The sequence below is a fragment of the Mandrillus leucophaeus genome, unplaced genomic scaffold (genome assembly GCF_000951045.1).
Source record: "Mandrillus leucophaeus isolate KB7577 unplaced genomic scaffold, Mleu.le_1.0 Scaffold1042, whole genome shotgun sequence".
NCBI classification, from domain to species: Eukaryota; Metazoa; Chordata; class Mammalia; order Primates; family Cercopithecidae; genus Mandrillus; species Mandrillus leucophaeus.
The window spans coordinates 840,264-866,709 of NW_012098566.1; the positions used below are offsets into that span (position 1 = coordinate 840,264).

General features: G+C 39.8%; 1 protein-coding gene and 1 long non-coding RNA gene across 2 annotated transcripts in view; one reads left to right on the plus strand and one right to left on the minus strand.

The window, feature by feature from the left end:
* LOC105539952 (microtubule-associated serine/threonine-protein kinase 4) overlaps positions 1–26,446 on the plus strand; it is a 360,921-nt gene that overhangs the window by 153,342 nt on the left and 181,133 nt on the right. The window lies entirely within an intron of this gene.
* LOC105539963 lies at positions 23,752–26,312 on the minus strand. Its single transcript, XR_001006132.1, has 2 exons — positions 25,997–26,312; positions 23,752–24,201 (listed from the first exon to the last, which is right to left on the minus strand). It is a non-coding gene; the product is annotated as an uncharacterized LOC105539963 (long non-coding RNA).

Sequence of the window (26,446 nt, forward strand, 5' to 3'; positions counted from 1 at the left end):
AGAACTAAAAACTAAAATCAGAGATCTTTCTAGTAGAGTAAAATGCACTCCTCTATTCTTCCCTTCACTTTATGAGTTTTACAGTTTTTTAAGTACATCCAAGGTTGGGTGAGTTGTAGTAATGAGAGGAGGGTTTACTAAAGGAAGTAAAGACCTAAGATGTTCCTATTCTAGTTATTCTGTGTTTTAAAATCAGTCTTTAGGAAGTCTTCTTAAAACTCTTTATAAGCTATGGCATGTCAGCAAATATAACCCACTTTTGTTAGGTTGCTGTACTAATGCTGTGGGAAGGATACCAAGATGAGAAGACTTCTTATTTTAGTTTTAAGTGACAATTTAGTTAAACTAGACACCTGAAAAAATGTGCAGAGCTATGAATGCTACATGAGTGGTACAACCAGAGGCCATGAGAATTTAGGACCAGGATTTAAACTGGACTACGAAGGCGGATTCAGGGCTAAGTACGTGGAAAGGAGGAGAGAAGATCACTGGGGATGAGCAGAAGGATAGGAGTGAAAGGGATGATGTAGACATGTTCAAGGATGCTGGGTAAGTCAGCTTGCCTGAGAGCTTACATAAAGTGAGCACGAGGACAGAAGGGATTTTTGTGGAAGAGGAACATTGGGAATAGACTATGATGTATCACTTGCTAGTCTTGAGTTTTCTTTTTTCAGTGTAGGACATGTCTGGAGGTTTTTTAATTAGGAAAATAGAATAACATGATAGATTAGTAAGATTTCTGCCTGGGAGGGACTTGATCTGAATAGAGTAGAAGGAAAGTGCAGAAAAGGAATGATGAAGAACTGAAGAAAGGCAGGCTTGAGCAGTGAAGGAAAGAACAGAAGACATCGTGAAAGAAGAGTTGACAGGACCTGCTGAAGGATGGGAGGCTTTTTATGCAGATTGGGAGAATTGTGATATCTCAGATAGAAGCAAGGTTAACAGTCCATTTTGAAGATAACAGTTTCATTTTTAGCTATGTTTAGTAATATTGAACCTGAAAATGATGGCACAGCAGCCAAGTAGAAAGGTCCAGCCTGCTGTTGGAGATGCACCCCAGGGAGAATGTTCAGAACTTCATATGTAATGTAGATGAAGGTGTAGGAGGTGTTAATGGAGACACTGAGGCCTCTTTAAAATTGCGAGTAGTGGGGGCAGATGCTCTGCAAAATCCACCTTGCTCCTTGTTCCTGTGGTTTCGGTGTGGACTCAGAAAAAAATATAGTGATTAGTTTGGGGAAGCATGTTCAGCTGTAACCTACGACTGAGATTTCTTGAGTTCAGTTAACTAGGGAGTAAGCCTGGTGTTCTGCTTTGGAGAAACACCTGAATGGCCTTAAGGTCCAATTTGGGTTCACCCTCTAGATCCACTAGAGATGCCCCAGAAGCTAGAGAGTGATCCTTGGTTGTGGGGGCAGGGACACATTTGTTTGTTCTTTCTACTACTAGGATTGGGCTGCTGGAATTGAATGTCATTAATACATCAAACTAGCTGTCAAGAGACCAAATGAGCTTGCTTTTGAGGTCCTTTTCACACTCCAGATACTGAAATTTCAGGCAATAATTTGTCCAGCTTGCAGGTGTTCTATATATATTATTAGAAAATGTCATTGAACTTTGTGAGAAACAATGGTTATTGTAGCTCTTTTAGCCCCATAGCTCACAGTCATTAAGTGTGTAGTTCACATATGTATAGAATACATTTAACTCAGAACTGTCTGCCTATTATGAGTATAGACAGTTGTTATGGATCTGACCAGGTTTTGCAGAACAATTCTGAATGATGTCATCTTTAATTTATCAGGGGAAAATCATTGTCAGGCACCACTATTATTACAAGATTTTTGGTGTGCAGAAGTTATCTGAGGAAGAATATATGCCTTCCTAACTTCAAGCTACTTGCTGGATGCAAAATTCTGTTTGGATATAAGGAAATGTTTTATCAGTTCTGAATAGCTGGGTTGTGGGGAGTAGATGAAATTTACTGTCTCTTGCAGTGGCTGAAATGTACATATCTGGCCAGAGATAAGTCCCTCAAGGGTCAAGGATGGCCTGGTAAGTAGAGCCAGCTGCAGCCACAGTGCTAGATGCATGACAACGCCTCACACTTGGCTGTGTGTTCGTCACTTATACCTACCTCCTTTGAAAAGGATTTAAGGTAGTTTACAACAAAAACATACATGTGCAATTAGTTAAAAAGGATAAGCAAGTACTCAAACTCTAAGATACTTTTATGTGGCACTTGAGTAAGATAACTAATCTAATTGAGGTCTGAATTTAACTTAGTTTCCTAGTAGTCAAAGCTAAAAGGGAAACAGACTAAAGAAACCATGTGTGGTTTTGGAGCTCTATGACTTGTCCTCATGTGGAATTTTACAAGAAGTCTTTCACGAAATGGCTAATGACCTCAATTCATCAGAAAGGGTGAAAATATATTTTAAACGAGTCCTTTTTAGTATGGTTTAACAAAGAATGTTGTAAGTTCTGTATTTGTTGCAAGAATATTGCTTCCCAGCAGTGATCTACTTCATCTAGGGCCAGAACTCAGATGTACATTTACATAGCGTGTCTCTCTTTGCCTTTCAGTTGTCACTCTTCTCCATCTAATTTCGATCATTTCCAAGGAGTCTTTAGTTTTAGAATAAATGCTCCGGCTGGGCCTAGAAAGTGTAGGTATTCTGGGGCAGTCAAGAAGAGAGCCTTCTGCTTTTGATGCTGGTGAAGAGCCTGAGGCCTGACAGTAACACGCTTCCCCCTCTTACCCAAGGAAGCAAACTGCAGGGATGTTTGCTGATCAGGATATTTTCTTTCTCATGAAAGAGTAAAGACTATGCTAAAGAAATACTAGTGCTGAACTGAGACTCCAAAGCTCTGCACAGGGGAGTATGGGAGAGATCGTTTGGGCCTAGAAATTTTAAAGTCAAAAGTTTGTAATCCTCTACCTTTTCCATTTACCTCTTAATATGGTAAAACATGTGACTTTGAGTGGCATCACTTATTTTTAAGCCTACAAGTGGGAATTTTTTTGCAAAATGTTACCTAGAATAGCTGAATATATTGATTTGATGAATACAGCTATTTAATAATGTTTTTATTTGCTGGAAATTATCAGCTCAAAATAGCAATTTTATTTTGGAAAGGCTTTGGACTCTGCAGTCAATTGTTCATTTCTCTACTTTAGGAATGGCTAATAATAGATATTTTCTGACGACATCCACTCAGAAGTTTGTGTTGAGAAAGATTCTGAGGCTCCGTCTGGGACTCAGTGGCTGAAAACTGTATAATCAATCGGCAGTATTTACTGTGGCGATGGAGGGATGGGGGTGGGGATGGCAGCACCTGCGCCAGGGATTTGCCAATGGAAATTGTGTTCAGAAACTGGCAGAGTTGCATTGAATTTATTTTGTCAGAAATTGGCCAGAAGCTTCAGATGCTTCTAAAAACATCCTTAGTTTGTTGTTCTTGGAGAACATGGATTTCATAGCCCTATAAACAGATTTGGGTTTTTGAGAGAGAATGCAGACTAGGGCCAAGCTTATTTTTGCCCCATTTAAATTTGAGATTTCATTTTTCAAGAGAGGCTCTGACCCACTTTGATTCTGAGGGCTGTAGAGTAGTATTGCTTCTGGAGGAGCATTAAAAACTCGGTGTCTCTGCCAAGATCAATTGGCTCAGTAATTGTTAAGTGCTCTCTAATTTGAGGACACTTCTCACACACAAATTCTTGCTTGATTCTCATAAAAACCCAATGAGATCATTCTTACTCTTTGTTTATTTGAACTTTATCCCATGATTTTTTATTGTGTTTGAGGCAGCCATAAAATGATTTGAGGCCTCAATTTTGTGGGACTAGGTAGAATAGGTGGAGTTGTTTGATGGTGTTATTCTTATTTTAAAGATGAGGGAGTCAGGATTTACAGAGAGAGTTGAACTTGTCCTGAGTCTTACAAACTAGGAGGTGACAAGGCCGGGATCTGGTCTGCTCCTGTATAATGGCCTTGCACATCTCAGCTTTCTGCAGGTGACATGTTCTTTTATCTTTTAACATCGTTGGCCTTATCCCATTCTGAACCATGAGCATCCTGTGTTTGAGAGTGTGTGCTTTCTTTTAACTTCTCCATTTTTCCTTACTTCAGGAGACTAAAGTCGATTCTAATAACAATTTGGTAAAGTGTCTCACTTGGCATGGAGGGTCACTTAGAGATGTAATATCGAGTGATCTGAATGTGTCTGGACACCATGACCTGCCTAACTAGGAAAATGATGTCATAAAACAGTATTTATTTATTAAAGTGTGTATTTCTGAAGCCACCGTGACAATCTATTTGAATCTCCTATTGGTAGTCAGGGAGAACTAGCACATCCTAACAAAATGACATCAATAAAAAGCACTTAAAGAGCTGACATTAGAAACAAAACTCATGTTCCCCTTGAGAATATCATATTGCAGCTTAAGCCCATACCCTGGGCTGTCTGGCTTAGTAACAGCATCTTGCTTTGATAGCCTTTTGTTCTCCCTAGCTGATATTTTGGCGGTGGATATCAGCACATCAGTTAATGTGCTTTCCCTCCTGTAGGAACTGATTTGACTACAGTTATGTTAGCTCATATTTTCTCCCTCATTAAAGTGCCTATTTGCAATTTGTTCGAAGGAGGTTACCAGCCTGCAACCACTGTTGGAGTGTGGTGCCCTTTTACTGGTGATTAATTTGCACAACTATACAGGGTTCATTGTCTAGCTGGATTTAGTTTTCATATCAATCTGAATTCCACTAAAATAGATATCAAGGAATGCTGCCCCATTCATCAGAGAGTTATAGCTTTTATTGAACACATAGCATTTATATCACATTTTTATTTAGGAAGCTAAGGGGTGAGTATTGCCTTCACTATGTAGCTGGCTTCATTTCATGGAGGTAGATACACGGTTTAAATTTCCAATCTTTTGCTGCCACGGAGCTTTTCTTGTGCTCTTCATACCTGTGTGTACCTTCTTCATTAAGAGGATATGAAATGTCAGAAGTAGTCAGTTTCTCCTCCAGGCAGCATTTGTGGGTGAGATCCCTGGTCAAACCAATGCATTGATTTAGTTTTGGAGACAATAGTTAATGCCACTTATCTCTGAGGAGCTACTTTTCCATGATCACAGATGGCCATACCTTAGCTTTGTTCCAGAATCTGTCTGTGTGACTTTGGAGCTGATCATTTTCATGATTTTGGTAGAAGCTAGACTTTGGGATTCTGCTTTAATGGTGAAGAGAAGGTTATTTCCATATACCTGGTTCTCCCTCTGAGATATTTTAACCTACCATTTGCATGATACTTGCTTTAAGGGACTTGGGGCTATTTGCGTAGTGTCTCTTAAGTGCCAGTTTCCTCATCTATATATTGGGGAAGTTAACATTAATCTTCCCATGTTTGAGGATCATTAAGTACCAGGCACAGGGGAAATGATTAGTAAATAGTTGCTACAAAACTGAGGAGGAGGGGAAGGAGGAGGGATTAGAGGTATTTGCTTATGTCATGTTGTGATTTGGTTATTTCATTATGTAATGTTGTGGTTTGTCAACAGAGGGTTTATGCCAGTGTTATGACTTTATACAAAGCCTTAGTAGAGGTGGAGCTCCTGGAGGAATACAAAGATGTAACCTATGACATCAGATCGTGGAGCTTACAGAGTGAAATATTGCTCAATTCAAACAGAGGAGGACGGAGAAAGAAGTCCTGGACCATGCATCTCAAAATATTTTGGCCGACAGTGTTTAGCGGTAACACAGAGGAGGCACTGTGTTCATTCACACAATCTTCATGTCAGCAGGTGTTTTTGAGAAGCTACCACCAGCCAGGCTGTGTTCTAGGCTTTAGGGATACAGTAACTGACAGGATAGAGAAAGTCGCTGCTCTCATGGAGCTTGTATCCTAGTGGGGTGCAGGAATTGGGAGAAGACGATGTAACATAAACCAGAAAAACACTGCAGAGTGACAGGTGAGCTTCAGAGAAATAAAACCGGGGAGCCGTGGCTTCTTTCTTCCTGAAGGAGTGGTATGCAAGCTGGAACTAAATGACCAGAAGGCAACAGCCATGAGAAAACCAAAGCAAAAGCCTCACAAGTAAAGAGACCGCCCAGGGCAGGAGCAACCTAAAGAAGAGTGGTGTGGGCACAGGGCACACATGTGGATGAGTGGGCAGAGAGGCAGGGCCAGGTCCACAGGACTTCACAAGTTGGAGTAGGGAGATCGGGCTTTTCCTTTAAGCAGGATGGAAAGAAAGCACTTGATATTTCTATTTTAAGTTCCGGGCTGTAAGTGCAGAATGTGTGGGTTTGTTACATACGTATGTAGAAAACACTTGATATTTTAAAGTAGGGCAATAACATAATCTCATTTGCCTCTTTAAAGTTACCCTGGTTTCTGTGTAGAGGGTGGATTGAGCTCAAAAAGTAGTTTAGAATGAGAGAGAATGTTGCTTTGGACTACAGGGGTAAATAGTGAAATTGGAGAGAAGTAGATGGATTCAGGCTGTATTCTGAAGGGGAAATGTGTAGGGCTTGCCAAGGGATGAGTTGGAGGATGGGGGCGGGACGGGGGACATTGAGGGAAACAGCAAAAACAAGGATGGGTCCTAGATTGTCCACTGGACTAACAGAAGATCACGGTTCTGTTTACACAGGTGGGGAAGACTTGAGAGGGTGGGGAGCAGGATCGTGGAAGAAAATTAGAAGTTTTGTTTTGTTTGTGTTGAATTTGAGATCCTTATCTGATACCCTTGTGAAGTCTGGAATTCCAAGGAGAAGTTAGGTCTGGAGAAGTAAATTTGGGACTTTTAGGTAAGTAGGTGGTGTACAGGGTCAGGGGACTGGATGAAGTCAATTAGTGAGAAGTAGCTTCAGGACAGATTCCTGAGACACTGCAGATTGAAATGTCATGCTGAGGATCTGGAGAAGGCATGGCCAGAGATTAGGAGGAAGACCAGGCAGGTGATTTCAAAGAAGCAGAATGAAGGAGGAGTTTCACACAGGAGAGTGGTCTCCTGTATGGAGTGATGCTGATCCTTCATTAGGAGGATATGGAATGCCAGATGCCGAAAGGTCTATGCCCATCTGTGCATAGGCCATGGAATTAAAGGACCATTTTGGGGAGGGTTCAGGAGAGGTAGGTGAGTAGAAGGTAGAATGCAGGTGCTGGAAGAAATGTTCGACCAAAGACAAAAGCCTTTAACATGTCAGCAGCTTGAGGGACCCTAGATTTTCCTGCTGGGCAAATTGGAGTTCTGGATCTTTGAAAGGTACCGAAGAACGATCCTTTTTGATCGTTTATTTGATCTTTGTTACCAAATCAGGTTTATTTTTAGTGCCAGCCTTATCTGGGTAGTAGGCCTAGAATGATTTTATAACCTACCTATTTATTTTCCTTTAACCCGTAGCCTGCTTGTGTGTGTCTGTGTAGCTGAAAGAGACTTTGGAGTAGGTAAGATACAAGGTTGGGCTTAGAGAAAGGATTAGGTTTTGGGGTAAGTGGAGCAAGGGTGTATGGGATGGGAAGGGGAATCAAAACAAAGGCAAAGAAGGTAAAAATAACTTTAATATGTGGGGCTGCTTCCTATGTCATTGAATTAGAAAAATAAAATGGCAATATATTTAGCATAGTAGCGAAAACTTTAGCAGGTGGTACAGCAACAAGGGAAACCTAGCTTCATTGATTCCTTGCATCTCACCTACTTCTAAAAAAGATTCAAGTCACCTACATGTAGACAGCACAGTGTAGAACCACTCATTCATCCTGTAAACATATATTGATTGCCGATAATGATCCCACAATAGAGGCTGTGCTACCAAGATGGGTGACCCATGACCTTCCCTCAAGGAAAACAGACAAAAGCAACTGTAATATAGTAACAGACCAGAGGAAAGGGATTAATTCTGTCTAATTCTGTTTCAGCAGGATGTAGAAGGATGAAAAGTTGTCTATGAGAAAGAGAGGAGGAGCTAGCGAGGCATCCTGTGCTGGGCAGGGCAAGGTCACAGCGGGAGCAGAGTGCGGGGCAGGTTCCCTGGAGAGCAGTGCTGGGAAGGGCAAGGAAGAAGCGTTAAGTGCAGAGCCTGGAAAGGGAAACTGAGCCCAAGAGGGACTTGACTTTTGTAGAGAGTATGGATCCGTATGTTTTTACACAGAGAAATACTTGCTCTTCATTTTAGAAAGAAAATCCGTAAATGTGCATCATATCACTCTGTCTTTTTCTCTGTTTATTTTTAGCCCTGTGCATCCAAATGCTGGGACAACATCACCCCTTGGATGAATTGCCACCACATTAAATAAAACATATCCAAAGCTCATATTCTTCCTTTCCAGTACTTTCTCTCTGTCTCTCCAAATAGACATATATTAAAAATATATATGTATAAATTTAAATATATATATATATTTATTTTGAGTCAGGGTCTCACTCTGTTGCTCAGACTGGAGGGCAGTGGCATGATCATAGCTCACTGCAGCCTCAAACTCCTGGGTTCAGTTGATCCTCCCACCTCCTGAGTAGCTGGGACTACAGGTGCACATCACCATGCCTGGCTAATTTTTTATTTTTTAGAGATAGGGTCTTGCTATGTTGGTCAGACTGATCTTGACCTCCTGGCCTCAAGCAATGCTCCCACCTCAGCCACCTGAGAAACTAGGATTATAGGCATAAGTCACCACGTCCAGCTAAACCTGTCTATATTTTGTTTCAAACAAATGTGCATGTAACACATGTATGCTCTTACCTCTCAAAATCTTAAAGAAGTGTGAGATTATATAAACTTACTAGATTCTTCATGGTGTTGCATGTGTTAGAGTGAATCTTCCTCAATGCTTGTGTATTTAATAGCCTGAAAGAATAAATTTTTTTCTAATGGGCATATTTTCGCTGTGGTTTTTTTAAGTTAAATATGTATATAAGTGTGTATAAAGTTTATGTGAAAGAAACGAGAGCCTTGTTTTCGGAAGCTCTTCTGTGTCTTGAAGGTGACAGGTTTTTGCTTTCTTAAGTGACTTTACAGATGAAAAAGGAGTCACACTTTTACAGTTGATTTGGTGTAACCCTCCTTCATCAGTGTCTAGCATATAGAGTATGCTGATGAGTCATGTGCAATGTGTTTTGAAAATCAGAACTTTTCAGATGAGCTGGAGGCCTAAATGCCTGAAATGGCTTGGGACATAAACTGCTCAAAAATAATTTTAATACTCTTTTTTTTGTGATTTTTTTTTCTACTTTGTTTTTAGGTGCTCTGCAGGTTCAGAGAAACTTCTCTAGTAACAGACTGTAGAAATGATCCCTAAAGTATGGTGTTTAATTTCAATACTCTTAAAGAAAATCCAGTTTCCTTTGTAAAATGTTCCTTATGTAACAAAACTGTACTGAAAACATGTGGTGTTTTTCTATCTCTTTATTTTGACTGCCTATACCACTGAGAAGTTAATGGTTTAAGGAAAATATTTCAAGCCCTACAGATCATGTCAAATATTTGGCTTGGTAGGATTAATATTTTACTGCGGAGTGACAGTGCTAGTGCTGTCCTAGTTTTAGGGATGATTATGTAAACTAATGAGCCATCCATTAAAAAACTTAGGGAAACAAAAAGCTATTTATTATGTGGATTACACTGTCTATAGTTAGGATTACACTGACTATAGTTAGGACATGGAACTATGAAACACAACGTGGTTGCATTTAATTAAAGTTGCTCTTTTTGTGATGCTAAGGTTAATAATTATGACACTGTGCAAATGTTTAATATTGCTTTATTAAAAAAAAAAAAAAAACTCCTCAATGGTTTGTTGTTTTGTGCCTAGTTCTCCACTGGCTTACAGCTGACTTTTCACTTAAGTTTACCATCCTCTGAATTATTTCCATTACAACAGACCCTAAGAATGCAGTCGGCTGGGGGCGTTGTAATTGTATACTTCAGCCACTAGAGGGAAGAGACTCTAGTATTTATTCTGGGGAAAGAAAAGGTGCTTAGTCTCTCTGATTCCGTCACTGACCTTTAACCTGAAGGGGGTTATCCTTAGCATTGGGATTACCCTTCTTCCTCTTTTAGAGAAGAAACTCTGGGAAGGAAAAGGTAAAATTAAGGATATTGGACCAGGGCTTGGTACATGGATATATCTGCCTGAAATTTGGGGTTCATTCCGTTCCTTCAAGACAGCTTCCAATGGGTGAGCCGCTTTGTTAGGGGAAGTGAGTGATTCTTCCGGAACTATTTTATCTGTTAGGTGTAAAATAACAGTAACATGACTAACATTTCTGGAATATCAGACACTGTTTTAAATACTTTAAAAATACTAACTATCCTAGCAACAGTCCCATGAGGTAAGTACTATTATTCCCATTGTACAGAATAGGAAACGAAGGTACTTAGAGGTTAAGTAACTTATCCAAGATCACAGAACTAGAAACTACTGATATTGTAGTTAAAAACATGGGCAGTGGCTCCAGGATTTATGTTCTCAAGCACTGTACAATACTGCCTTTCCACTTACACCCAGTTTCTCAAGCACGGAGACGTTCACAGAATTTTGACAACTTTGAGTCTACAAAGGAGAGATTTTGGTTGAAAACCACAACAAGAAAACTGTAGAATCAAAATTTATACCATAATTTACCTAGGAACACATACATTGTTCCCATTTTAACGTTTCTAGAATCAGGTTGTGGCTTATAGCTTTATTCAGGAAAATAAGACATATTTGTAAACATAATATATCAACTTCAATAATTGTTAAATTTAATGCTCACAAAAACGTTGTATTTGAAAACGATTTCTATTTTAGATCTTTGTACTTCATGAGAATTCCTAAGTGTGTGTGAGGATTACTGAGATATGAAGCGAAAATATAAAATAGTTATATTTTACAGGAAAAAAGGTCATGTGGGGTGTTGGTGTGTTTTAATTTGTTTGACAATATGTTAGATGGGGCTTCCAAAGGTAAGAGTTTCTAGGACCTTGACGTTGTTAAATGGCCTTGGATCCCGCCTCTTCTCTAGGATCCACGGAAGCATTTTCAAACTGCACCTGCCTCTCCTTGTACCTCCTTGCTCGTAATCAGGTTTAGGCTCTTTACTTTCCCTTCAGGAAGCCAGTTATTCTCATCAAGGCTTCAGAAATAGTCCTAGTGTTGAGCACCTGGGAGAGCTGCTTGTCTTCAGAGTGGTTTGACCCAGTCATTGATGAGTTGAAGTTTTCACTGTCTCTCTGAGGCATGTGGCAGCTCAGAATTCATTCAAGCAAACTGGGCAGAGTCTGTGGTATTCAGGAATGGAGGCACAGCAGGAATGCAGGTCTGTGGCTTTGATCAAAACCCCTATCTGCAAACAAGCAGAACTCTGTGAATGTGGTGAAGCATAATTTTTTCCCCACTGACATTTTGAAATCAGCTCCCTTACAGAAAGAAACACAGTTTTGGACAAACTTTAGGGAGTTTCCAAGAATTTTCAATAAACAACACAGTCACACTAAGCAAAAATTCTTTACAACCTAAGAAGAATAAAACATTTTTCTAGAATATATAAAATATGGTAGTTTTATTTAGTAAAAATATAAAGGAATTTTAGAGTATCTTAAATCTCTGTTTTAAAGGATTTTTATTTCATCCTCATATTCTTTAAATTTTTTAAATTTGTAATCAATGGCAGAATATTCGGAGACCAGACACATAAATAAATGAGCTGAGAAATGTGCTTTTGTAGCTTTATTCTTGATCTCCACCTTAGGGCATTTCTGTGCTCTCCAGCAAGCCTTCACAGGTTTCATAAAGAGACACAGAGGATTGAGACTTAGAATTTGCCAGCTGTTGACAGATCTATGGAAGAGTCAGTGTGGTAAGAAGTTAATTTCATAAAATAAAATTTGTGAATTATCAATGGATTTCTATTATTCATGCTTGTTTTCTTTTAAAGACCTCTTTAAAAATGTATATGGCCTTAGAAACTATTGATTTTGTTTGGAAATCAGTAATAAACCTCAGAAATATAGTCTAGGTTGGGTATGGTGGCTCACATCCGTAATCCCAACACTTTGAGAGACTGAGGCAGGAGGATCACTTGAGCCCAGGAGTTCAAGACCACCCTGGGAAAACATAGGGAGACCTCGTCTCTACATAGAATTTTTTAAAATTAGTCAGATGTGGTGGCATATGCCTGTGGTCCCAGCTACTAGGGAGGCTGAGGTGGGAAGATTGCTTAAGCCAGGGAGATTGAGGCTGCAGTGAGCTACGATTATGCCACTGAACTCCAGCCTGGGAGACAGAGGCCTTGTCTCTCCATCACAAAAAAACCTATTAGTTTATATTGAAATTTAAAGAGTCATATGAGCATTCTGTATTACTTGTCTCAGGTGTTAATAAACTTACCTGGTCATGTTTCTCTATGAGACTTTTTCTTAAGTTACTTGATTTGTAAGCTTCTAGGTATAAATCTCTAGAGTTTCCTGGAATCTGACAGATTAGAGTACATGTGATTTCTTTGGGGAAACAGATATTATTTTTGTTTTGTTTCTCTATTACTACTATTAATAGACGCGAAGACTAAATATCAATAAAGGCCACAACAAGCAAAGAAACTGGCAACCCTTTTATTTGCAAATATGCACGCACTCTCCGGTGAGGTTCACTGGTCCGCGGGAAAGGGCCAGGGAAGTCGCGCTGGCTCTCGGGTGAGGTTCTCCAGTCCACGAATGCAGGGGCGAAGAAGTCACACCGGCGCTTACCGGCAGCGGACTTTCATGCCTGGGAGCTGGAAGGGGAGGAGTTTGGGGCATGTGTCTCGGCGTGGCTTCTTGAATTTCTGTGTCCCCGGCTTGACGTCACTCTGCGCATGCTCAGTTGATTTGGTTCTTCCCCCGGGCGTGGGAATTTTTCCCGGGCGCGGGAAAATCTGTGATGAAGAACCTGGAAACAACAGGGACTGCTCCATCTTGTTCACCTTCCTCCATCTTGTCCCTTCTCCCTCACCCAAACAATTTTATTTATTGGACTATTTCTTACAGAAATAGTTATGAATTTAGTTATTCCCTATTGAAATGCTGATTCTTTGGATAAAAAAATAGGTTCAGAATTATTTGAGTGAAAGCTTCTCAAAAATAGTGACCCTGAAATTTAGGACTTTAAATTGCTACCTCACTGAAAGAAGAAATTGTGTCCTAAACTGCTCTGAAGTATCAGTGGGTTGAGAGAAGGGATGTTACAGAGACTACAGGCATGAAACAGTCTTCTGCTACTTTGTGACTATAAAAACTGGCTGGCTGGTTTGCAGATTCTGGTCTATTCATTTCTTCACTGTTTCCCACTTGTTCTTTCATTTGCTTCCCTTGGAGAGTAGCAAGTTGAAAAAAATTCAGTAGTTTTGGCATGGCTCATATTTAGGAAATGCCACCAAGAGTTCTTTTTTGTTTCTCCTCGAAAATTGCCCTTGTTTGGATATTTACATGTTATATCATGGGCATAACCCCTGGGTCCCGTGTTGACAGAGGAGTATTAGACTCACCCAGAATATTACCTGTCTTCTATCTTTAAAGCACATATGAAATAGCCTTTGTGATTTGAGTGACTGGGCCAGTGTTCTCCATTATGTGCAGCAGCCTTCACTCCCCAATAAAGCTGAAAGTAACAGACAATACCTCAAGTTTTAGGTACTTTACAGATACCTGGCAGCTCTCTGAAGTATATCCAATCCTGTTTCTGGGACAAAATCACTGGATGGATCTTTCTGAGCCATGATTTTTGCAGTAATGTTTCTGAAGCTATAGCACTAGATACAAAGGATAAATAGAAAAATGATTATTTTGAAAGGGGAGAGAAAGGACTCTGGCAGTATCTGATGCCACTCTAGATGTTAAATGTGGTTATGTTTATCTTTTAGCCCCAGGCAGTTTATAGTTTAGGATTTTTGAATGATTGAAGGACGTGCCTCTATGAGCCCTCACCAGAGACAGCCTGGGCCTTACTGCTTTTTTCTGTGTGTTTTGCATCAAGCAGTGTTATTTGAAGGTAACTGTGGTTCCTTCAGGGAAGATGAGTTGGCAGCAAGGCAGACGGATGTAGTCATGGAGCAAGTCACTAAAGATTTGTAAATCATTCTCAAAATATATGATGTGATTTAATATATATTAAAACAATGATAGCAGAAATAAATAATAAATCACGTAGGATGAACTGTTTTCAGTTTTCCGTGATGCCTACAAATCTTTTTCTGTATGCATACATGACCTTATGATTGCAATCATAACACAGGTGTACTTTTTTCTGTTGTTTTTTCGTGTAACATATTACCATGCTGCTATATAATCTTCATAATGATCATTTTTGGTGTCTGCATAATTAGTAAATAAGTCATCTACTCTTGACAACTATGAAGAAAATAAAAGAGAGTGTCTATATCAAGGACTGATGTCCTTTTCAGTGTTTCGCATCTTCACTTCTGGTTTTCTCTAATGAAAATAAATAGAGAGATGGAGTGATAGCTACCACTCCTTGGGAAGCCTGTCTCTAAATTCTGATGGGCAGCATCACCAACTAAACTCAGAAAACTCAGACTTCCAAAGTCATGGGCGGACTCTCCCCATCACCTTTATCTTGTATTTTCATCTAAAAGTTTCTAAACTGTAAAGCAAGCTAGATGTTCACATCTTCTACGTTATCAACTAAACATTACTTCTTAGTTATCAGTCTCATCTAAAGCCTTAGGTGAGATTGTCTATGCAATACAGGCAAGAACAAGATGTAGGAAAGGGCAGTTGTGAAAGAGGAAGAAGTGTGCTAGGAGAGGAGGTGAACAGAGGGAGCCGATTGTGAAACATTACTCAGATGAGCTGATCAGAAGTCTGTTCAACTTTGTAACTCCTCCTAAGTGCGATGAAAGGTTTCACTGTGTAAGCTGACATTTCTGAGCCAGGAGACCCATACTGTGAGGTGGTGGCCAGCAGATTGCAAACCTTGAGCACTGTTGATGTAGCACTCTTGATTCTCATCTGTTCTCTGCTATGGCTGTATGTGTTGATCATGTTTCCAGCAGGATTGAGTTTCTACCTTGGAAAAAGGTCACCCTGCTCAAGTTCCTGTTTTTATTCATCTTTTTAGAGGAGACAAAATAACACTTTACTTCAGCCATACTTATTGGGAAGGAAAGTAAAAACCCAATAGTGGTGCTTGGATCATTTATTAATAAACCTTTTAAATATGCCTGAATATCATGGACTTTTTATTGATCATTCTATTACTCATTACGGAGATTGTCAATAATGGCAGTGTTTTAAAAGAAAAATCATCCAGCCAATTGACAACAGTAACCTGATTCTGGAAGCATCCCTTAGGGCTTATCTGTAGAAGTTGGAAAAATAGAAAAATAACTGTTTTTGTTTTTAATTAACCTTAGAAAAAATGTGTGTGCAACCATTCATTCAGCTGAGTGTCTGGTGTGTATTCTGAGACATACACAGATGAATAGAATAGAAACTGTCCTTATACTTGGAGAGCTTTAAGCATAGTAGGAAATTAGACCTGTAAAGACATAATTGTGTTGCAGTGGAATGACTGATATAAAAGAGACACGCATATGAATAAAATTCACTGGGGAGCCAGGAGAAAAACCATTTATGTCTGCAGGAAAAAGTCAGGACCACTTTGCTGGAGAGGTGACCTTACAGCTCATGCTTGAAAGATGTCCTGGTTTCCAGGCAGAGGAGCTGGAAATTCTAGGAAGAGGGAACAGGATGTGCAAAGGCAGTGAGGTGTGGCAGAGCTTACAGTGTCTGAGGAGCTTAAAGTAATTCGGTATTTCTGACAGGTACATAAACAACAGAGGGCACATGTTAAGGGATGAGGCAGGAGAAATAACAAGGGATTATAGCATAAAATATTCCGTTAAAAAAGGTTTGATATTTTAGTGGAGTACCTCTCAAACTTTAAGAATCACCTGGACATTTTAGTAGAATGCAGATTTCTGGGCTGTACTTCCAGAATTACAGAATCAATGGGTGTGCAAAAGACGCCCCCCCCCCCCAAAATCTGCATTTCTAACAAGCATTCCAGATGATTCAATGATGGTAAGACAGAAACCATGTGTGGAGAAACATTGCTGTAGAACAATGGGGACCCATTCAACTTTGTTTCATGGGAGAGTGATACGACTGTGTGCACCTGTTTGAGCTGAGCAGTTTCGGAAGAATGGTTTCACATTGACAGTGACGAGCACCAAGAGGAAGGAACGGTAGTGCATTAATCTACACAAGAGATCGCAGAAGCCATGACCAGGGTCATGGGAAGTGAGGAGAAGACATGAAAATCTGTTGTTCCTTTATCATTTTATATGGAGAGAAAACTCGTACCCAATTTTCTTTTATTTTCCAATTTTCCAATCTAGTGTATTTTTCAGCCACTTTTAAATGGGATTTGCTTTTCTTTTCAGTTTTCTATTACTGCTGTGTACATGTCATCTGGCCTTGTTTTTCTTTCTCCTTCGTATATGAGCATTCTTAATTCTGTATGTACTTCATTTCCTAAAAGCTACTTATAAAGACAATTCTTGTTTCACATTCATTCATTCATCATTCATCTGTCACTATATTGGGTGACTTGACTGGCTGTTGTTCTCATTCCTATTAACTGGAGTAACTTCTCTTTGAAAGTTTTTTGATCACCAGGAACTTCTAATACAGTTGTCTTCTATAACATGTATGACAGTACATTGAATACAAGAATATTTCTGTGGTTGGCAGCAGAAACATCGTCTTTACCTTTCAGTACTCTCAGTCTAACTATATAAAGACAGTTAAAGCTGAATTATCTAGTCTCATGGGAAATAACAAGTTTGTATGTTTTGGAGAAAGGAGGAAGTAATCCCAAATTATAGTTATTTAATTCTTTGAAATGAAGAGCATCATTTTTTATTATATACATGTCTTGATAATGTTAAAAGTAAGTTTGCTTCTCAAGAGTTCATTTTTTTTTTTTTTTTTTTTGAACAGTGAAAGAAAGCTTTCATTGTACAACATGACAGAGGGAAGCAGGTCTGCAGTTCAAAACTGTTCACATAAATGAACAGCCTCACCAATCTGCAAATAATGACACATATATTCAAACAAAAGCAAAGCCCTGCATGGATTTGAAGCCCAGTCGGCTTTGAAAATACCTGTTTGCCCAGTTGCCATAGATAAGGTAGTAAGGATTTATATCTAGAAAACAGAGATATTTTTTCATTTTCATATTATAAAACTCCTGGGAGTAGGAAAGACTTATTTTTAAAAGCAATTTTAGTATTTATTTCCAAGACTTATAGATCTTTTATTAATACATATGCATTATTTAGTGTGTGAAAAAATATCAATCAAATTTTATGAAAATACCAGAGTAAAAGTGTGTATTGTTTCTTAATTTGTAAACTCTTCAAAGTATTCTAAAATTCTCAGAAACTTGAACTTTCAGGTCATGATAATAGGACTGTCAAATGTGTGACTCCTGGAAATCAGAAATTTTTGTTTGTTTGTTTGTTTTTGAGATGGAGTCTCTCTCTCTGTCTCCCAGGCTGGAGTGCAGTGGTATGATCTTGACTCACTGCAAACTCCACCTCCGGGTTCAAGTGATTCTCCTGCCTCAGCCTCCCAAGTAGCTGGGACTACAGGCACCTGCCACCATGCCCGGCTAATTTTGGTATTTTTAGCAGAGACGGGGTTTCACCATGTTGGCCAGGATGGTCTCAAACTCCTGACCTCAAGTAATCCAGCTGCCTTGGCCTCCCAAAGTGCTGCGATTATAGGCGTGAGCCACTGTGCCCAGCCAAAAATTTTTTTAATTTAAAACAACCTAGGCACAGCACAGTGGCTCACATGTGTGATCCCAACACTTTGGGAGGCTGAGACAGGAGGACTGCACGAGCCCTGGAGTTGGAGCTTGCAGTGAGCCATGATTTCACCACTGCACTCCAGCCTGAGAAACACAGCAAGATGCTCTCTCAACACACACACACACACTTACACACACACACAAGCACACAAACTTGTAAAAAAAAAAAAAGTATTAAAAAGGAATAAATCATAATTCTGTACTTGTAGATGTTCATTAAAAATACTTTGTTGGCCGGGAGTGGTGGCTCAAGCCTATAATCCCAGCACTTTGGGAGGCAGAGATAGGTGGATTGCCTGAGGTCAGGAGTTTGAGACCAGCATAGTCAAACCCCGTCTCTACTAAAAATACAAAAAATTAGCTGGGCATGGTGGCAGGCACCTGTAACCCCAGCTACTTGGGCGGATCACCTGAGGTTGGGAGTTTGAGACCAGCCTGACCAACATGGAGAAACCCTGTCTCTACTAAAAATACAAAATTAGCTGGGTGTGGTGGCACATACGTGTAATCCCAGCTACTCAGGAGGCTGAGGCAGGAGAATCACTTGAACCTGGGAAGTGGAGGTTGCAGTGAGCCAGAGATCGTGCCATTGCACTCCAGCTTGGGCAACAAGAGCGAAACCCCATCTCAAAAAAAAAAAAAAAAAAAATCATTGTTTTAATTTCCTCTGGTTACTATAACAAATTATAACAAACTAGCTTAAAACTAGCTTATATTTATTTATTCTCTTAGAATTTTAAAGGTCAGAAGTCTGAAATCAATTTCCCTGTGCTGAAATCGAGGTGTCGAGTGGGCTGAGCTCCCTCTAAAAGCACTAAGGTGGAATCTGTTTCCCTGCCTTCTCCAGCTCCTAGAGCTGCATTCCTTGCATTTTTTGGCTCTTGGCCCATTCCTCCATCTTCAGGCCCAGCAGCCCACCATTCCGTTTCAGCGCCACATTGCTGCCTTCTTCAAATATCCCTCTGCCTCACTTTCATAGAGACACTTGTGATTATATTAAGGCCCACCTGGATAGCCTAGGATGATCTCCGCAAGATTCTTAATTCCATCTGCAAAACTCTTCATGCTATGTAAGGTAACATATTCACATGTTCCAGAGATTAGAACCTGGGTATCTTTGGAATCTATTATTCAGCCTACTGTAATTCTAATTCTTTACTGGTTTTCTAAAATTCTATTTTGTGACGGCTTTAGGATTTATTAACAATTGCCCTTGTCTTGTACCTTTGGCTTTTTCCCCAATATTATGCTATTATAAGCAATTCTGAGATTAATTTCTATATTCACAAATCTTTGTGTGCATACTTGATTGTATCTTTTGTATAAATTTTGCATATGAAATTATAATTCAAATATATGTGTGTATATATTATATGTACGTGTATATATGGACACATACATTTATACATGTCTTTGGACACATATAATATGTGTTTGGACACATATATATGTGTGCCTACTACATGTATGTATATGTATGTGACCATGTATGGGTCTGTGTGTGTATATGTTTTCATTCTCCAAATTGCTTTCCAGAAAGTTAGTAGAGAGTACTTATCTTCCCCATGCCCTCACCAACATTGAGTATTATCTTTTTTTAATCTTTACCGATGAAACAGGTAAAATTTATACCTAATTGATGTGTTTCTTTTTCTTTTTCTTTTCTTTTCTTTTTTTTTTTTTTTTTTTGAGATAGAGTTTCGCTCTGTTGCCCAGGCTGGAGTGCAGTGGCATGATCTTGGCTCACTGCAACCTCCATCTCCTGTGTTCAAGCAATTCTCCTGTCTCAACCTCCCAGCTAGCTGGGATTACAGGCACCTGCCATCATGCTAATTTTTTGTAGTTTTAGTAGAGACGGGGTTTCTCCATGTTGGCCAGGCTGGTTTTTAACTCCTGACCTCAGATGCGCCACGTGCCTCTGCCTCCGAAAGTGCTGGGATTATAGGTGTGAGCCACCGTGCCCAGCCTGATTGATGTTTTAATTACATTTTATGATAACTAGTAAGAGTTAACTCTTGTCAAGCCTGACATTATATTTATGCCCCTATGAATTAACATTTATTTTAACCTTTTTGTTGGTATAGAAGTGATATAACTTAATAGAACTCCTTGACTAAATAACTTCATGTCCTCCCTGACATACTATCTTCTGATGTGTGGAATAATTGGAATTGATCTTAGCAATGGAACGAAATTCCGATTGTTACAGAAGCATGTGATTTCTACCTCTCTATATGCTCCCTGTATGGTACTTTGATGAAAACTCATACTTCTCATTTTAATGGCATAATTTTCCATAACGTTAGATGTATGACCTGGAAAAAATATTCAAGAAAAGAAGAACAGATAAATTAACCTTAATCTTAAATTACCGAAAGGTCTTAGTGTCAGCTACTAAAGGGCTAAATATAACCATGCTGACCCACTTAAACCAAATTGACACTTCTTATAATTGCACTATAATTCATGCTCAAGAGCTGTATAAGAAATGATGCACCTTAGACCCAAGCTTCTGGATCAAGAAGCACCTTGTCCTTGAAGTTAATTCCAGATTGAGCATCTAATGCAATTATCAGTAACCGGGGTTCACTGTTACCATCAAAAAGCATTTAGCACTTCATACACAACTAGTTGTATATTTATGCTTAAACGCAATTCATTACATATCGTGGTCTCTGTTGAGATTTTGAAATTTGAAACAATAGACCTGCCTAATAGTTACAGCTTATATAGATAATGGAATGGACTCATGAACTCATGAAACTGAAATTGAAATAGACAGGAAAAGGTTTTTAAAACATGTATAGGGTCAGTCTAAAATATAGGCAGGTGGCCCTAACTTTGTTATCACACATCTTTCTAACCTGTAGCAAATCCATCCTCACTCTCTTCTTTCCCCTGCCCACCCCTTCACCCCCAATCCTTTCTCTATCTTTTCTTCCCTTTCTCCCTTTATTTAATATTCATCCCAATGGTGGTAGTGATGGTTTAAAGATGAGGGGATAAAGCCCCTGCCCTCAAGGAGCTCTTACTCTAATAGGGACTGATAATGTACACAAACTGATTTGAATTTTGATACAGTGGAAGAACTCTGTCATGCAGGAGCTCTCAGAAGCAGAGCCCAGTAGAGGGATATCTAATTCATTAGAGATGGGGGACTCCCATGAAGGCTGCCTAAAGTGACAACAAGGTTGGTCTTAAAACAAGATAGGAGTTAGGTTTTCTGTTTGTTGGGTGATGCATTGATCTCCAAGTGTTGCTGTCTACTTCATAATTGGATTGCTGGCTTGGCTGGAGGCCAGTGCTCCATGTGGTTTATTGATAGATCTTCCAGAGAGCTGTTTTAGAATGGAGAGATACACTCATCTCTGCATCTCGCCCAGTAGTCTCCTTCTTTTGCATGACCCCTTCATCCCTGTAAGGATGCCACGCGTTTTTCTGGCAGTGTGTTCAGCTCTTCTCCCATGGGGTGGAACTCTGTTGGGACTAAGTTATGGAACTTCCGCTGCTTGAAAGTCAGAAGGTAGAATGCTGGAATGTGCTTGCAAGACGTGATTCTGCACCTTCCCCAGTCCTATGGGCTGCGCGCCATATGTGTATTCTACTCTACTTATCCATCATACATATCAAGGAGTCACTCACTGCCTTGGGAGGTAAGTGCTTCATTTCCCATATCTATGCATTGTCTTCTCTTCTATTTTGTTAGCTTATAGGTTATCTGCTAACCTTTTCTGTGTCTGATTTTCCTGGGATCCAGAGAATGCCTGAGAAAGACCTTGCATTCTCTTCCCATTCTGGCCAGTCTTCAGCCTGTACTTTACTTGCTTTGGACTGTATACTTTACACCACTTTTGGAGATTGTGTAGTTCTTTGCTCAGCCTATCAGGAAATAGAATTCTTATGTTGTTTCCTTTGTTTCGGGGTTTTTTTTTTTGTTTTTTTTTTTTTCCTTTTTTGCTTCCGGGTTAATGTTTCTTTCATTTTACTCATTCACTTTAAAAATCTGAAACTCTCTTACCTTGTGGTATTATTTTAAAGTATGTTTTGGTATTTTCCAGGATGATACAACCTTGCCTATTATCTGTCTTAGTTTTCAGCATTGAGACCTATCCCTACAAGTTAATTTTTGTCTATCTTTTTATCTTCCTCCATATTTTAGCACTGTAGTGCAAATTTGTTTAATAATACTAGAAGCGCTTTCTTTCAACCTGTTCCTCATTGATGTAACTTTCTTCCCATTTCTATCCTGGTATTAAGCTTTATTTCTTGGGATGTACAAAATGATTACAAGGATTGCTCATTCAGGACAGCCAGTTTGCTGTTCACACTTCTAGCCTCAAACTCTCAAGACTACATTTAGAAGGTATCCAAAGTGGACTTGAAGTTGAAGGTGTGGACAGCCCTGGGGAACTAGTCACTTCTAGGTGTTCTGAAAATGGGCATGGGAAAAGGTCAAAGTTAGTTTAGGACACAATCCTTAGAATAGGCTAGGATCAGGTAGAGTGCTTATGAAATCTCGACTTAGTGTCTTATTGAGCATGGCGTCATGTCTCGAATGTCCTGCACAGGTAGCTGACAGCTTTGCAGACTTCACACCTCCACATTAGAAAACTGAGTCTTTTCATAGAGTCTAAGTTCAAGACAAGACTCCGGGCATATTCTCTCTTAATATTGTTCTATGTGGACTGGAGAAAACCCCTTCTTAAAGGGCATATGTTGCTGGGCGTGGTGACTCATGCCTGTAAGCAGTTTGGGAGGCTGAGGCGGGTGGATTGCCTGCAGTCAGGAGTTCGAGACCAGCCTGCCCAGCATAGTGAAACCCCATCTCTAGTAAAAACACAAAAAATTAGCCAGGCATGGTGGCGGGCGCCTGTAATCCCAGCTACTCAGGAGGCTGAGACAGGAGAATCGCTTGAACCCGAGAGGCGGAGGTTTCAGTGAGCCAAGATCACACCACTGTACTCCAGCCTGGGCGACAAGAGGGAAACTCCATCTTAAAAAAAAAAAGGTGGGGGGCTTGTGTCAACAGGTGGGCAGTAAACAGAATTCAAGTCAGTAAAAAGGACCTGGCATTTTTTGTATGTAGGAGGGGAGGTAATAGTGAAGGATTTGACCCTTTCTTAACTACTTATTTCTTCCTAAGCTTGCATTTTAGTAGGATGAGAAACTTATTTTTCAGTTTCATTTACCTTATAAAACCAAGGGCTGACAATATCATTCTGATTAAATGAATGAAAGTTCTGAATCACAAAGTTTGTCCATTGTTGTATAGGCTTAGTTGTTACACAATAGAAAATCTTGCTGAATATCTGTATATTGACCTAGACCAGCTATAGTCTTAAGACTTTCCAATAATCTCAGTTCCCTCTTTGTTCTGCAGTTGAGTTTTACTGCAGTTGCAACGATAGTTTCTGCCCATATAATGATTTTGTAGGAAAATGTCAGTAGTTTTGACAATTTTAATTCTTGTGTTTACCGACTGCTCTACCTTCTGAATCATATGTAACCAAATCAAGTCAAACAGGTTAGAAGACAAGTCATACTTCAGTGTCACATCTACTCTTATCTTCATGAGTGTGGGAATGTACCATCCACTTTCACTCACTATATTAATTCATTCTGGCTCCTCATGTACTTAACCTATTTTTATTTTTTCAGTCTGGATACAACCCAAATCCTCCTAAGCCTTTTAAATGCAAAAAAAAAAAAAAAAAAAAAATTAAAGTATATGTAGTTAAAAATACTCATGTCTTTACCCATCTTTACCCATTCCTTTGAGAATTTCTGTAGAGGCTTTCTCAAAATGCAGAGAGTGGAAGTAGTAATAACATCTGATGCCTGGAGATTGGGGTATCTGTCATTTAATCAAGAGAAGAAATAAACATTTTATGTCATTGATATATCTGTTTTAGTTGCTATCATCTTTATAGGTTATGCCCCATCTTTATAGGTTATAGGTTATGGGCTTTTCTAGAAAAACTATTGAGAATATGAGAGTTGGGAGGTACTGAGGTCCTCAGGTTTTCAGACCACCTAGAGGTTGTGTTCTACTCACTGTATCTCCTTCAAGTTTTCTCTGCTCCAACAGCTCTCAAAAAATCCACTCTTGTGTCAGCTCTTTTCATCTTTGGATCCAAACCCTCTTTCACATAGTTCTTATAGTTTCACATAGCTGTATTCAACTACTACTTGTTCCCTAATTTTTTTCTTCTTTACTTTCCACACAGAGTTCTTCAACCCAAAACGTGTATAGCACAAGTTCATGTCCACCTTGATTACTCTTCTCCGTGCAGCTTATAATATGTAATTATCCCTCTTGATCTTGAATACCTACAAGTGAGCACAAAAAGTTATTCTCTGGGCTTGCCTTTGAGGAGGGGACATGGGACTCAAAAGGAGTTCCCCTTGAGTTTGATTGTGACATTTCTTAGAGCCATGTAAAGACCTGAGGAATGTTAGCACTGATATCTTTCCAGCTACATTATATAGATAAAAATAAGAGAAAGTCTTTAGAATTTAACGGCATCTTCATGGGATTCTTAAAAATTCAGTATTCTTTGAGAAAATCAACGGATCTACTAGTACTAATAGTTTCAGTGCATCTTAAGAGAAATAAGAGATACTTGGGCTTCTGAAGTATCCATTCAAAAAGGATTTACTAATATTAAATGCCTATATAAACCCAGGAGCTGTCAGGTTCTGAAAATATGAAGATCAGTAAAATGTGGTTTTAGCCTTGAGAAACTCAGGCTAATAGGAAAGACAGCAGTAAACAGTCAATTATACACAGTGTGATCAGCAGCCCAGTAGAGACATGTTGAAGACCCTAGAGAGTAGAAAGAAGCACATTGTGGGTGTCCTCTGCTCCAGTCTTATGTCTGTCCGCATAGTATTCTTTCAGCTTCTGTATACTGCCTACATTTATGTGCAGTGTGTGTAGACGCTGCATGAAAGGGCTTATGTATGCCATCTTCTCTTCATTTATATATGTCAGCCTCTTAGAGGTTGGTCCTATTACGGACCCCATATTGCAGTTGGGGAAAATGGGAAGAGATTTAAGGTCATAGTAAGTGCCTATCCAGAATTCAGACCCAAAATTTTGCTCTTAACCAGTGCTCTGTATCACCCCTCTCAGAGAAGCCTTTATCTGGAAAAATGGTTCCCAACCAGGGGTGATTTTACCTCCCAAGGGACATTTGGCAATGTCCTCAGACATTTTTAATTGTTAGCACTGGCATCTAGTAGGTCAAGGTCAGCAATGCTGCTAAACACCCTCCAATGCACAAGAAAGCTCCTCAGACAAAGAATTATCCAGACTATGTCAACAGTGCGGAGGTCTAGAAACTGCTCCGGAGCTCAGGGACTATCTTTTGTGTCAGCCTTCAAAACGTATTTTGCAATACTTAGAAATACTTTTTAAAATAAGAGCATGGGGCAAAAATGCTGGACCAAGCTCATTAATATCTGTTGAAGTGTGTTTTGTCATTTAATGTCCCTGAATGTTTGGGATAAAGTCCCAAATGTAAAATTGAGAAAATAATACCTTCTTTGTCTACTTCTGGGTTGCAAGGATCTGTGGAGGCTCTGTAAGAATGTGAGGCGATAATGCATACAAAAGCCTTGGACACGAAACATCATCTAAAACTCTTGGAGCCCTTGGTGTGAAAATATTAATGTGGCCACAAGAATTAGATAAAGAAGATCCCACCGCAGGCTTCTTTTTGGTTACCCCGCCTACCTTGTCAGCTTACACGCCCTTTACCTTCTCTTTATCCTCCCATCTTTGTAAGCGAGTTTGTTCCTAGTATTTACTGCATGGATTAAGCCATTTTTAGAGGTAATTTTTGCTGAATATATACTTTTTTGATTTAGTATTTCTTCCCATATTACACCAGACTTAAGGCAGCTAATTTAAATTATATTTTTTCTTTATGTACTTTATACAAACATTCATGGATGGGGGGAGATACTTAAATACCACGCCTTTCTTCAAAATGAGTAACAAGAACATTCAGCCCCCTTCATTCCGTCCTTTCAAGGTCTAACGTTCTTGAAGGGGCAATACTTGTAGCATTTGCCACATAAATGCCAGGTTGTGTCTTTCCACGTCGGGGCTGATCATTACCTAGATCTGTAGTTGCCAGCCATGAAGAAAAACAGGTGTGCACCGTGGTCATTGATAGAACAGATGTAAACTCATCAATTTAGTATACTGAGGTTTTCGGTGAGTGTGGCTTCCCGTCCGCGTGCTTTTCCTATACAACCAGCGGCGTCCCGGCAGAGGAGTCACTGTGGACTTCCCTAGAGCGTTGTCAACGGCCATCCCTCCCGCGGTGAATCACAGGTCGGCCTCAGGTGCGCGCAGCACACACCCGGAGCAGCCGCGGGTTTATTTATTTATTTATTTCCGGGACGGATCCATTCCGGGCTCGGGGGAGGGGGAGCAGTGGCCGAGGCTGCGGGGCTGTCCCGGCACTGGCTGGGGTCACACAGTGGCCGCCTGCTCCTTCTCCCGTGAGCCCCCGCTCCCCAGGCACGGCCGGGGCTGGTGGGGGGAGCGGGGACGCTGGGGATG